Source organism: Glycine soja, chromosome 1, assembly GCF_004193775.1.
Source record: "Glycine soja cultivar W05 chromosome 1, ASM419377v2, whole genome shotgun sequence".
Taxonomy (NCBI): Eukaryota; Viridiplantae; Streptophyta; class Magnoliopsida; order Fabales; family Fabaceae; genus Glycine; species Glycine soja.
Window position 1 is genome coordinate 30913344 of NC_041002.1, and position 12070 is coordinate 30925413.

The 12070-nt window shown below is 40.3% G+C and overlaps 1 non-coding gene across 1 annotated transcript; it reads left to right on the forward strand.

The window, feature by feature from the left end:
* The first annotated feature begins 3286 nt into the window (after nucleotides 1-3286).
* Nucleotides 3287-3393, forward strand: LOC114368986. Its single transcript, XR_003657465.1, has one exon. It is a non-coding gene; the product is annotated as a small nucleolar RNA R71 (small nucleolar RNA).
* Nucleotides 3394-12070: the final 8677 nt, after the last annotated feature.

A 12070-nucleotide genomic window follows, 5' to 3' on the forward strand; every position in this document is an offset into this window, starting at 1 on the left:
TCGCTTGGGCAACATTTAAAGTCCTAGAAGCATAATAGATCACCCTGGGCAATTTATCAATTTTCTGAGCAAGGACAGCCCCCAATGCATAATTTGATGCATCACACATAAGCTCAAAAGGGGCTGTCCAGTCGGGTGCTTGGATGATGGGGGTGGTAGTCAGCGTTCTTTTGAGGCAATCAAAAGCCTCTTTGCATTTGTCATTAAAGTCAAACTCCACCTCCTTTTGCAACAAGTTGGATAGTGGAAGGGACACTTTGCTAAAATCTCTTATAAAGCGCCTGTAGAATCCTGCATGACCAAGAAAAGATCGCACCTCTCACACACAAGAGGGGTAAGGAAATTGTGAAATAATAGAAATTTTTGCAGGATCTACTTCAATACCCTTATTGGAAATAATGTGGCCTAAAACTATACCTTGCTCAACCATAAAATGACATTTTTCAAAATTTAGAACAAGATTAGTTTCGATGCATCTATTCAAAACTTTTTCCAAACTATCCAAACAACTATCAAAAGAGGATCCATATACAGTGAAATCATCCATAAACACCTCTATGCAATTTTCTAAGAAATCACTGAAAATACTAATCATGCACCGCTGGAAGGTACCAGGGGCATTGCACAGGCTAAAAGGCATCCTCCTATAGGCAAAAGTGCCGAAGGGGTAGGTGAATGTGGTCTTTTCCTGATCCTCAAGAGCAATAGTAATTTGCATATAACCAAAAAAACCATCAAGGAAACAGTAGTGAGATTTACCTGCCAGGCGTTCAAGCATCTGGTCAATGAATGGCAGGGGAAAATAGTCCTTTTTGGTAACCTGGTTCAGCCTCCTATTGTCGATGCAGACTCTCCAACTGTTCTGCACCCGAGTATGAATCAACTTCTCCTTCTCATTTTTAATCACTGTGAGGCCGATTTTCTTCGGGACTACCTGGATGGGACTCACCCATTGGTTGTTGGAGATAGGATAAATGATTCCAGCTTGCAATAGATTGGTTATCTCCTTCTTCACTACATCAAGAATCACCGGGTTGAGTCTTCTCTATGGTTGTCTTACTGGTTTAGCTCCATCCTCTAAATTTATTCAATGCATACATGTGGATGGGCTAATAGCAGGAATGTCCACCAGGGTCCAACCTATAGCCCTCTTAGGCTTCTTGAGAACAGACAACAACTTCTCCTCTTGCTCATCAGCAAGGGAGGCAGATATAATTACTAGAAAACTTTTGTTATCATCCAAGTAAGCGTATTTTAAATTTGATGGCAGAGGCTTCAATTCTGGTGTGGCCGGCTGGATAGTTGTTGAAGGAGATGGTTTCTCAGCCTGTACATCATAAAGAAAGTCAGAGGTATGTGTACTTCCTGAAACATGGTTAGTCCTATCTGACTCTATAAAATCAATCTCGAGAGGTAAAACACCACCACCACCAAACATGCAATCAATATCAATTTCAGATTCACTCTTAGCATCAAATTTTGACATATGATCAAGTACAATTTCAGACTCAATGCATGAAGAGTAAGAGGCATGCAGATTAGAATAAAGATCAGTCATGTATTCATCAACAACATGGTCAATTATTTCAGCATGAAATATAGAAAGATCTTCAGATGGGTGTTTCATAGCATCCAGAATATTAAAATGAACAGTTATATCACCAAACTCCATGGATAGTGTGCCTGCATATACATCTATCTTAGTTCTAGCAGTTTTCATAAAGGGTCTGCCTAGAATGATGAGAACTGATCCTTGAGAAAATCCATCCTCCATATTCAAAATATAAAAATCAACAGGGAAAATCAGTTCACCAACTCTAACTAAGACATATTCTATGAAACCAACAGGATAGGCAACACTTCTATTAGCTAAATGAATTACCACATCAGTTGATTGCAGGGGACCTAGAGATAGAGAATTAAAAATAGACAGAGGCATAACACTAACAGAAGCTCCTAAATCTAGCATGGCATTGCCAAACTTACTATTCCCTATGATACAAGGTATGCTGAATGTACCTGGATCTTTACATTTTTCAGGAATTTGGGGGATAGATTTACCAATCAATGCGGAGACATTTCTGCCCATGCTAATTCGTTCACTTCCTTTAAGCTTTCGCTTATTAGTGCACAACTCCTTCAAGAATTTAGCATATCTTGGAATTTGCTTTATTGCATCTAGCAGAGGTATGTTTACCTCTACTTTTCTAAATGTTTCCAAGATCTCTTTCTCTGCCTCTTCCATTTTTTTGTTGGGAACTGCTCTTGGAGGGAATGGAAGTGGGATGTGCTGCTTCTGCAAATCAGAATTACTAGTGGAAGATTCAACTGCACAAAAATTGTTAGGTAAATTTTTGTCATCACCTTTTTCTGTAGTAGAGTGAAGTTGGGCAGGTTCATTTGTAGATGAGAAAGGTGCTACGGGTTGAGGTCCTTGACACTGCTTTACCGACCTCAATGAAATGGCATTGACATTTTTGGGATTTTGGACAGATTGAGAAGGCAGCTTGTCAGAATTCTGGGACTGTTGTTGATTTAATTGTGTAGCCAATTGTCCCATCTGATTAGTTAAGCTCTGAATGGAGGCTCTGGTCTCTTGTTGAAACTGCATGTTTTGTATAGTCATTTGCCTCACGAGTTCTTCGAGGGAAGGTTGCGGAGGAGCCTCAACTGTTTGCTGTTTCTGGGGCTGTTGCTGTTGTTGGATTGGTGGAGGAATGTATGGTATGCTTGAGCCAGCAGCATTTTGGAAGGAAGGAGCAAGTTTTTGTTGATGTTGTTGAGGGCTAGACCATCTGAGATTAGGGTGATTCCTCTATCCAGGATTGTATCTGTTGCTGGAGAGGTCATAATTGTTCTGCTGTGGTTGATTTTGCTTCTGAGGTTGAGGAGGTCTATTGTAAATGTTTGCAGCATAAGCTTCAGGCTGCTCAATTGTTCCAGGTTGCTGCATGGAAGGGCAAAGGTCTGTATGGTGGTCAACAGAGGAGCATAAACCACAGACTCTTGCGACAGGTACATATTTATGATTCAAGGCCAGCTGGGTTACCAAGTTAACCAATGCATCTAGTTTGCCTTCAAGCTTCTTAGTTTCAGATGATGCAAATGAGTTTGTAGCTACCTCATGCACTCCTCTAATGACTATAGCATCATTTCTGGCGCTAAACTGCTGGGAGTTGGAAGCCATCTTCTCAATTAAATTTTTGGCTTCAGCTGGAGTCATGTCTCCAAGGGCTCCATATTACTGAGTCTTTCATAAAAATATTGGAGAAGAAGCTGCTTCGAAATCTGATGGTGAGGGCAATTGGCACATAGTTTTTTAAATCTCTCCCAGTATTCATATAGGCTCTCTCCACTGAGTTGTCTAATACCTGAGATATCCTTCCTGATGGCCGTGGTCCTGGAAGCAGGAAATCTTTTTTCTAAGAATACTCTCTTAAGGTCATCCCAGCTCGTGATGGACCTTGGAGCAAGGTAATACAACCAGTCCTTTGCCACTCCCTCTAAAGAATGAGGAAAAGCCTTCAGAAATATGTGATCCTCTTGAACATCTCGGGGTTTCATGGTGGAGCAAAAAATATGAAATTCTTTTAGATGTTTGTGCGGGTCTTCATCTGCAAGGCCATGAAACTTTGGAAGCAAATGGATCAGTCCAGTTTTAAGAACATATGGGACATCCTCATCAGGGTATTGGATGCACAAGCTTTCGTAGGTGAAATCAGGTGCATCCATTTCCCTTAGAGTCCTCTCACGGGGTGGAGGTTGTGCCATGTTCTCGGAATGTTCAAAAATCAGAATGCTCAAAATTATAATGCTCAAAATCAGGATGTTCAAAATCACCAATAACAGAATGCACAGATTCACCGGTAATGGAATGCTCAGGATGATCAAAAGGTATAAAATGATGCCTAACTAATCTATGAAATGTCCTATCTATCTCAGGATCAAAGGGTTGTAAGTCAGATGGATTGCCTCTAGTCGTACACTACATTCAGCATGCACAACTAGTTGCCCTGTCATGTAAATAAAGGTGTAGGTTTGAACTACAGCTACCCTCAAATGATATCCAAATGACTTGAAATTTTGTGAGAAACCTTATAAAATGATGATAAGATAGAACATAAAATTTCAAACAAAAATTCAAATTCTAACTATGGAAGCTAAAAATGGTTGGTTGAGAGAAATAAGTGAATAAAACTTGAAAAATAAAAAACTTTTGACAGAATCACTTTTTTGGACGATGAAGACCTCAGCCGGCCTATGGCGAGCTACCACGGCGTAGGAAATTTTCTTCTACACATAATACATATATAATTATTGTGATTCTGATAACCGGAGCAAAAGTTATGGCCGTTAGAAGTTTTGACAAAAACAAAATTTGCTACTTTTTTGGAACTTTCAAATCTGACCAAACTAAAGGCTCTAGCTATTTTTCCCACAAAATATAGATTAAAAGAAGTTACCACAAAAAAATTCAGCCAAAAATAACAACTCTAGCTACTAAAACAAAAAATCCCAAATAATTCAGCAAGGGTGGTTGCTAAAATCTGTCGCTACATGATTTCTACTACTACTCTGTTTTACCGCAAGCAAAAGTGGTCGCTAAGTCCGTCGCAAAACACTATTCACAGCAAAACACCTGAAACTGAAATAGGGGAAGCGCTTAACAGAAAAACTTAAACAGAACACACACTAAACAAAATACCAGGATACTAAACAACACTAACACACATACTAACACAACATTAATAATTAAACATAAAACACAAAATAATTAAACACTAACACGACACTAGCTATTATGAACCTTTGGACACTGCTCCCCGGCAACGGCGCCAAATTTGATCAAGGCCATACCTGAATCAAATAAACATGAAAATGCAGTAACTAGGAAGTGATCCTAGGTCGTTTCCCAACGAGTAATGATAAACCAAATGTTCATAATATACTTGTAGTAACAGTTACGATTGGGGGGGGGGGTTTGTTTGTTTTGTGATTTAAAGAACAGAACAAGTAAACTGGAATACGAAACTAATAATATTAAAAACGGGTTGTTTCCTCTGATTCCGAAGCCATTCTCTTGTCCTGGGTTATGGAGAATTCGTCCCTAACAGTTAACCACTTAATCCAACCCTATTTCAATTTACTAAGCAAAAATCAACTTAGGGTTGTCAATACGTGATTAGGCAACACATACACCAGTTAACCCTTCGTCCATTAAGCATGAACGCAAGTTAGGCTCAGAGGCAATTAATCGAACACGAAGCATGCACAGATTAATATTAACGAATATGGGTTAACTGGTGAAGGGAAAACTGTCAGGAAGCCACATTATAAACAAAACCTCGAAGGGAGTTGAGCTTCGTCCGCAAAAGGAAACAACACCAGAATATTTAGCCTTCCATAGATTCAAACAGAAAACGTAAATGAAACTAAAAGTAGAAACGTAAATGAAGCAGAAACGTAAATGAAACAGAAAGGTAAATGAAAGCAGAAGAAGAAACAAGAACAAAATTGTAATTAGAAGCAGAAAAATGGAAAATTGCATTACGTGAACAATATGATTAGAACAGAAAAACGTTAAACCCTAAACGATGTTGAATATGTAGCATGAAATGCCATGCAAAATGTTGAATATATAGCATGAAATGCCTTGCAAAGTGTATGAATATATAGCAAAAAAATGCCTTTCAAAATGCATATATGGTGGATAGGTAGCGTAAAAATGACTTTCAAAATATGCATATTTGTGAGTAGGTAGCCTTTCAAAAGAAGTATGCATGTATGTGGGATGTAGCATGGAAATGCTTGTCAAAAACATACGTGGATATGGGTCATAAAATGCCTCTCACCCCAGAAAATTAATTATGTGTGTGTGTGCGTAAATGCATGTATATAGGTATGTGTCATAAAATAGCACATGCCCCAATGTGATTGTTTTGTAAAGTGCATGTTGACACTCGCACCATATAAGTATTGTTTGGCACTTGTTTGTAATAATTGGTATTTCCTTGTAAATTAACTTTCCAAATGTTTGTCCTTGCAGGAAATGGCTCCGAAAAAGCTTTCCACAAAGAGATCTAGGAGGGACGCCGCGGCTGAAGGGACCAGTGCCGCTCCCGAGTTTGATAGCCACCGTTTCAGGAGCGCCGAGCACCAGCAATGTTTTGAGGTCATCAAGGAATGGTCGTTCCACAGAGAGAGACGCGTCCAGCTCAGGGACGATGAGTACATAGATTTTCAGGAGGAGATAGCCCACCGACATTGGACGTCGCTGGTCACACTCCCATGGCTAAGTTTGACCCTGATATAATCCTGGAGTTTTATGCTAATGCTTGGCCCACAGAAGAGAGAGTGTGAGACATGCGGTCATGGGTAAGGGGTCAGTTGTAACACCCTGATATATATATCTATATATTATTAGTAATTATGTTTGATGTTTGATTATTTGTTGCGTTATTTTCATCCGTAATTATTTTTAAGGAAGTTAATTTAGTTAATAGAGGGGTGTGGATAGATAAGGATCTAGCTTCTCAAAGAAGCCTCTTGAGAAAGCTTCTCAAAGAAGCCACGAGGAAGCTTCTGGAGGAAGCCTCTTAATGAAGCTTCTAGAGAAAGCTACATGAAGCTTCCTCAACAAAAATGCTGCCCCGCCTTCGTTAACTGATGGATCTTCTCGAAATTTGGTCTTCAACTTCACAAGACACTTGTCCATGATCTGACGGATCTTTGAGAAGATGTCTGGAGTGTGCTAGAAGCTTCCGTTTCCGAGAGCATCTCTTATTTAAGCATTTCAGCCTTTGCTTTCGTGTAGCTTAGGAAAAACGTCATTTCTTCTTCTTTCTTTCTTCCAAAGCCATTTCTAAAGTTCCAAGAACTTTCTCCATCACCCACAGCCATCATTAGCCACCACAAATCATCATTGTTCTCCATTGGAAACCCACACCGAAAGGAACTCTTCAACCGAAGCGGAATCTTCCAACTTGGCTTGCAGTTTCGGTAGAGAACGAAAACCCTAATCTGACCTCTCATTTTCTTTCGAGGTAACCATGGTTCTATGCTTGTTTCTTGTTAGTTTCATCTTGTCTTTGCATCTTTTCTGACTTTGGAACCGCCATTGCATGTCTTATGATTCCTTTGAAAAACCTTAGAGAAAGAGACTTTGTAAACGTTATCTTTTCATGAAATGCATGTTATTTTCGTAACCTACACTGAACCCCGGTCACATTGGCGTGGTCGGAATTTTCAAATGACGTTCCTTGTAAAACCCGAAATGCTCTCAGCTCTTTCATGTAGTGATGTGGGTGTTTGACCCAGAGCACTGTTACTAGCTTTGTTTTCTGAAATCTATACTAAGTCTCCTTCGTTTTGGCATGGTAGAGGCTTGGTTGGAATCGACGAGCAAGGACAAAAAGGAATCTTCAAGTGACGCGACGAGGTAAGGGGAGTTTATTATAAAATTTACCGTTTTAACACCATAGTTAGGGTCAGGGAACCTAGCTATGAGGATATTTGCCTGTCCCTGTTGCATGCTGATTTTTCTTCAAAGAAAATTACGTTTTAAATAATGAGATGACGTTGTTAATAAAGACCATGTCAACATTCATTGTTATTATTGATGAATATGTGAATATGAAATGAGGTTGTTGTTGTTGATAACGTCATTGAGATGAGATGATATTTATGTTGTGAATGACATGGAAATACGATTTGTTGATTGATGTTGGAAATGCATTGGCATGTGCATGTTGTGTATGTTCGTGGGGGGCACTGTGCATTGACCTTTCAGGGTCTTTGGAACTAGCTATTGGCCACGTTCATACGTTGGATGTTGTGTATGATCGTGGGGGGCACTGTGCACTGACCTTCCAGGGTCTTTGGAACTAGCTTTTGGCCACGATCATACGTCGTATGAAGTGTATGTCAAGGGGGGTAGAGTGCACTGACCTTGTCGGATGGCCCAGACGTGGGTAACTAGCGTGGTTAGCGAATCTAAGCATTTCTGAGGGGATGCTTAGGCGCTTTAATTGGTCCATGGTCTTTGGCACTTACTTTTGGCCGTGATCATAACTCATACGACACAAGAAATAGAGTAATTGTGGCCAAGTGTACTTTGTACCAGGGGGCTTGTCACCTGGTAGGGAACACCTTTGGGCTCCCAGGCTGATCAACTATGGGAGGGGGGCTGTTATGTGCACAACCGGGTGGTCTCGACAAACTCAGCACAGTTCCCTAAGTGAGAGTGTCGTGTGGACACGCTTAGGCTATTTCCTGAGATTTGGTTGTTGTTGGTACGTACCACATTGCATCTGAGTGTTGAGTCAGGTGCATGCATCATTTTGTGCAGTCTTGATTGGGTCCATGGATGGATGATGAGTAATTGTTGGATGTGAATGATGAATATTTGTTGGATATGAGTGTTGAATAATGATTGTTGTGTATGCTTATCATGTTTGCATATGTTCTTTTCTAATTGTGGTTATTTGGAATTGGTATTGGTTCTTTTATAATAAACTCACCCTTGCAATTTTGTATCGTGTGGTTGATACCTGTGATGATCGCGAACCTTGTTCGTGGGAGCAGAATGACAGTGGCAGGGTGTAGGGAGTAAGATTCTGGTGAGGAGCCGCCGAGCCGACGTGATGACGTTGGCGTTATTTTGGGAGAGAGTTGTGTTTTGTAATCAACTCCTCCGTAGTGGGTTTTTAAGTTTTATTTTGTTGAGTTAAAGATGTAAAACTGGAATTTTAATTATATATATATATGAACATATTTAATTTTCGTTATGTGTATGACATGTACCGAATTATTGTTTCTATGTAATTATGCATATTCACTTAAGTAATGGCGTGTTGTTGGATGAATTTATGTTGTGACAAAATCACTTGTATAAAAAATTAAGGGAGTTCTTTTTATAAGAATTGAAATTATCGAATATTAGAGTGTGGATACCGTAGCGACGAGGCGGGTTGTTACATTTAGTGGTATCAGAGCAGGTCGAACCTTTCGGCCAGTGAGTTGTGAGTCTGCTATGTTTTTTTGTGCATTCTCTGGTTGTTTTGTTGAATGCTTGGTGTAGGTTGTTTGCTGATGTTTGATGTTCGTTGTTTGCTATTAGCACTTACTCACTGGTTATGTTTTAATAAGCTATAGAGATTTGATTTTTGTAGTCATATTGAATTTGTTTTTCTGATGTCTGCTATACCATGAATTTCAATGCCGGGTCACGGACTATCAGACTGGCCACCTGTATAATTTGTGAAGGGCAATGGAATGATATGGCAAGCGATCAGAAAATGCAAATGATGGAAAGTGGGTGTTAATGTCTTGAGTCATCAACTCTCAAGAGTAACTGAGTAGGAATTTGTGATGGTTGTGATTGTTGTGTGGTTCTTTGTTTGTGTGTGTGTATTCCTTCCATGTCTAACTCCTTGGTGTGTATAGGGAGTGATGGCTGGACGAAATGATCGTGCGATAGCGGATGCCCTTCAAGCCTTAGCTCAGGCTATAGGGAATCTGAATAGAGGAGAAGTTGGTGGAGCTGTTGAGTACCAGGGGTTGGATCGCTTCCAACGAAACAACCCTCCTTCTTTTAATGGAGGATACAACCCTGATGGTGCTCAGAACTGGATAAGGGAAATTGAGAAAATTTTCCGAGTTATGGCATGTCCGGAGAGGCAAAAGGTTGCTTTTGGTACATATACTCTAGTGGAAGAGGCTAAGTATTGGTGGGAGAATACTTGCCAATGCCTAGAGGCTGAAGGTCAAGATGTGACCTGTGATGTCTTCAAGAGAGTGTTTTTGGAGAAATACTTTCCCGAGGATGTTAGGAACAAGAAGGAGATGGAGTTCTTGGAGCTTAAGCAAGGAAGTATAACTGTGGCTGAATATGCGGCCAAGATTGAGGAGCTGGTGAGGTACTTTCCCCATTATCAAGGGAGAGATGGTGAGAGTTCCAAGTATGTAAAGTTTCTGAATGGCTTACGACCTGAAGTGAAGCAAGCTGTGAATTACCAAGGTGTTCATCAGTTCCCACTTTTGGTTAATATGTGTCGGATTTGGGATGAAGACTCCCGAGACAGGGCGACCTATTATAGGAGTACAGGTGCAATGAGGAACAAAAAGAATGGGTCTCAACATCGAGGAAAACCATATTCGACTCCTCCTAAGCAATATGGTAACTGCCATGGCAATCAGAGGACTATTGCTAGGGGATTTGTAGGTGGTAGCGGTAGCAAACCCAATACGTTCTCCACTCATATCATTTGTTACAAGTGTGGTAAGCCAGGGCACATCTCCTCAAATTGTCCCGATATAGGCGTAACATGTTTTAATTGTGGACAAAAGGGACACACTCAAAGAGATTGTTCACGACCCAAGAAAGAGCAAAATGGTGGAGGCCCGAATGACCAAACTAGACATCCAAAGACCACGGGAAGAGTCTTTACCCTCAATGGTGCTGAAGCTTCGAAATCCAAAGATCTAATCCAAGGTAGATGTTTCATAAATGGGATTCCTTTGCTTGTGTTGTTTGATTCTGGTGCCACCCATTCCTTTATATCTTGTTTGTGTGTAGAAAAACTTAAGCTTTTTGTGTCTTCTTTAAATAAAGATCTAGTAGTAGAGACCCCTACTAGTGGTTCTGTGTTAACTTCTGATGTGTGTTTGAATTGTTCTGTGGAGATTTCTGGTAGGATATTCTTGATTGATTTGATTTGTTTGCCTTTGAGCTAGATTGATGTTATTCTTAGTATGGACTGGTTATCTTCCAACCATGTCTTGTTGAACTGTTTTGATAAAAGTGTGGTGTTTGATGATTCTGGAGTGAGTAAGGATATGATGTTTATCTCTGCCAACCAAGTTGTGACATCTTTAAAGGAAGATGGTCAAGTATACATGATCTTGTCTAGCCTGGAAGTAGAGACAAAGGTTTCTATGTGTGACCTCCCTGTTGTTAGAGAGTTTCCAAAAGTGTTTCCTGAGGATATATCCGGTCTGCCACCTGAGAGAGAGATAGAGTTTTCCATAGACTTAGTACCTGGTGCTGGACCCATATCCATAGCTCCTTATAGGATGTCTCCTATAGAGTTAGCTGAGCTTAAGAAACAGTTAGAGGAGTTGTTGGATAAGCAGTTTATTAGGCCTAGTGTATCTCCGTGGGGAGCCCTAGTGTTGCTAGTGAAGAAGAAAGATGGAACCATGAGGTTGTGTGTGGATTACCGCCAGTTGAATAAGGTAACGATTAAGAATAAGTACCCTTTGCCTAGAATATATGACCTTATGGACCAGCTAGTAGGAGCTTGTGTGTTTAGAAAGATAGACCATAGGTCGGGTTATCATCAGATCCGAGTGAAGTCTGAGGATATACCAAAGACTGCTTTTAGGACCCGTTACGGTCACTATGAGTATCTAGTCATGCCCTTTGGTGTGACTAATGCTCCATGAGTGTTTATGGACTACATGAATAAAGTTTTTCACCCTTACCTTGATAGTTTTGTAGTAGTATTTATAGATGATATTTTGGTATACTCCAAGACTAGAGAGGAACATGAAGAACATTTGAGGATTGTGTTGTATACCCTTAAGGACCGACAACTCTATGGTGCTCAGAAGATTGATCCTTTTCTAAGGACTCAGTTAGAGGCTATAGAGTCAAGAAGGGACAATAGTTTCAATGTTGGATCAGATGGAGTTTTGAGACTTCAAGATAGGATTTGTGTTCCCAATGTGCCTGAACTTAGGAAGATGATCTTAGAGGAAGGACATAGGAGTAATTTGAGCATCCATCCTGGTGCTACCAAGATGTATCATGATTTAAAGACGATGTTTTGGTGGCCCAACATAAAGAGAGAGGTTAGTGAGTTTGTGTATGCATGCCTAGTCTGTCAGAAGGCAAAGATAGAACATCAGAGACCTTCAGGGAAGTTACAACCCTTAGAGATACCCCAGTGGAAGTGGGACAGTATTTCCATGGATTTTGTGGTAGGACTACCTAGGACCCCTAGAGGTTTAGATTCTATCTGGGTTATTGTCGATAGATTGACTAAGTCTGCTCACTTCATTCCCATTA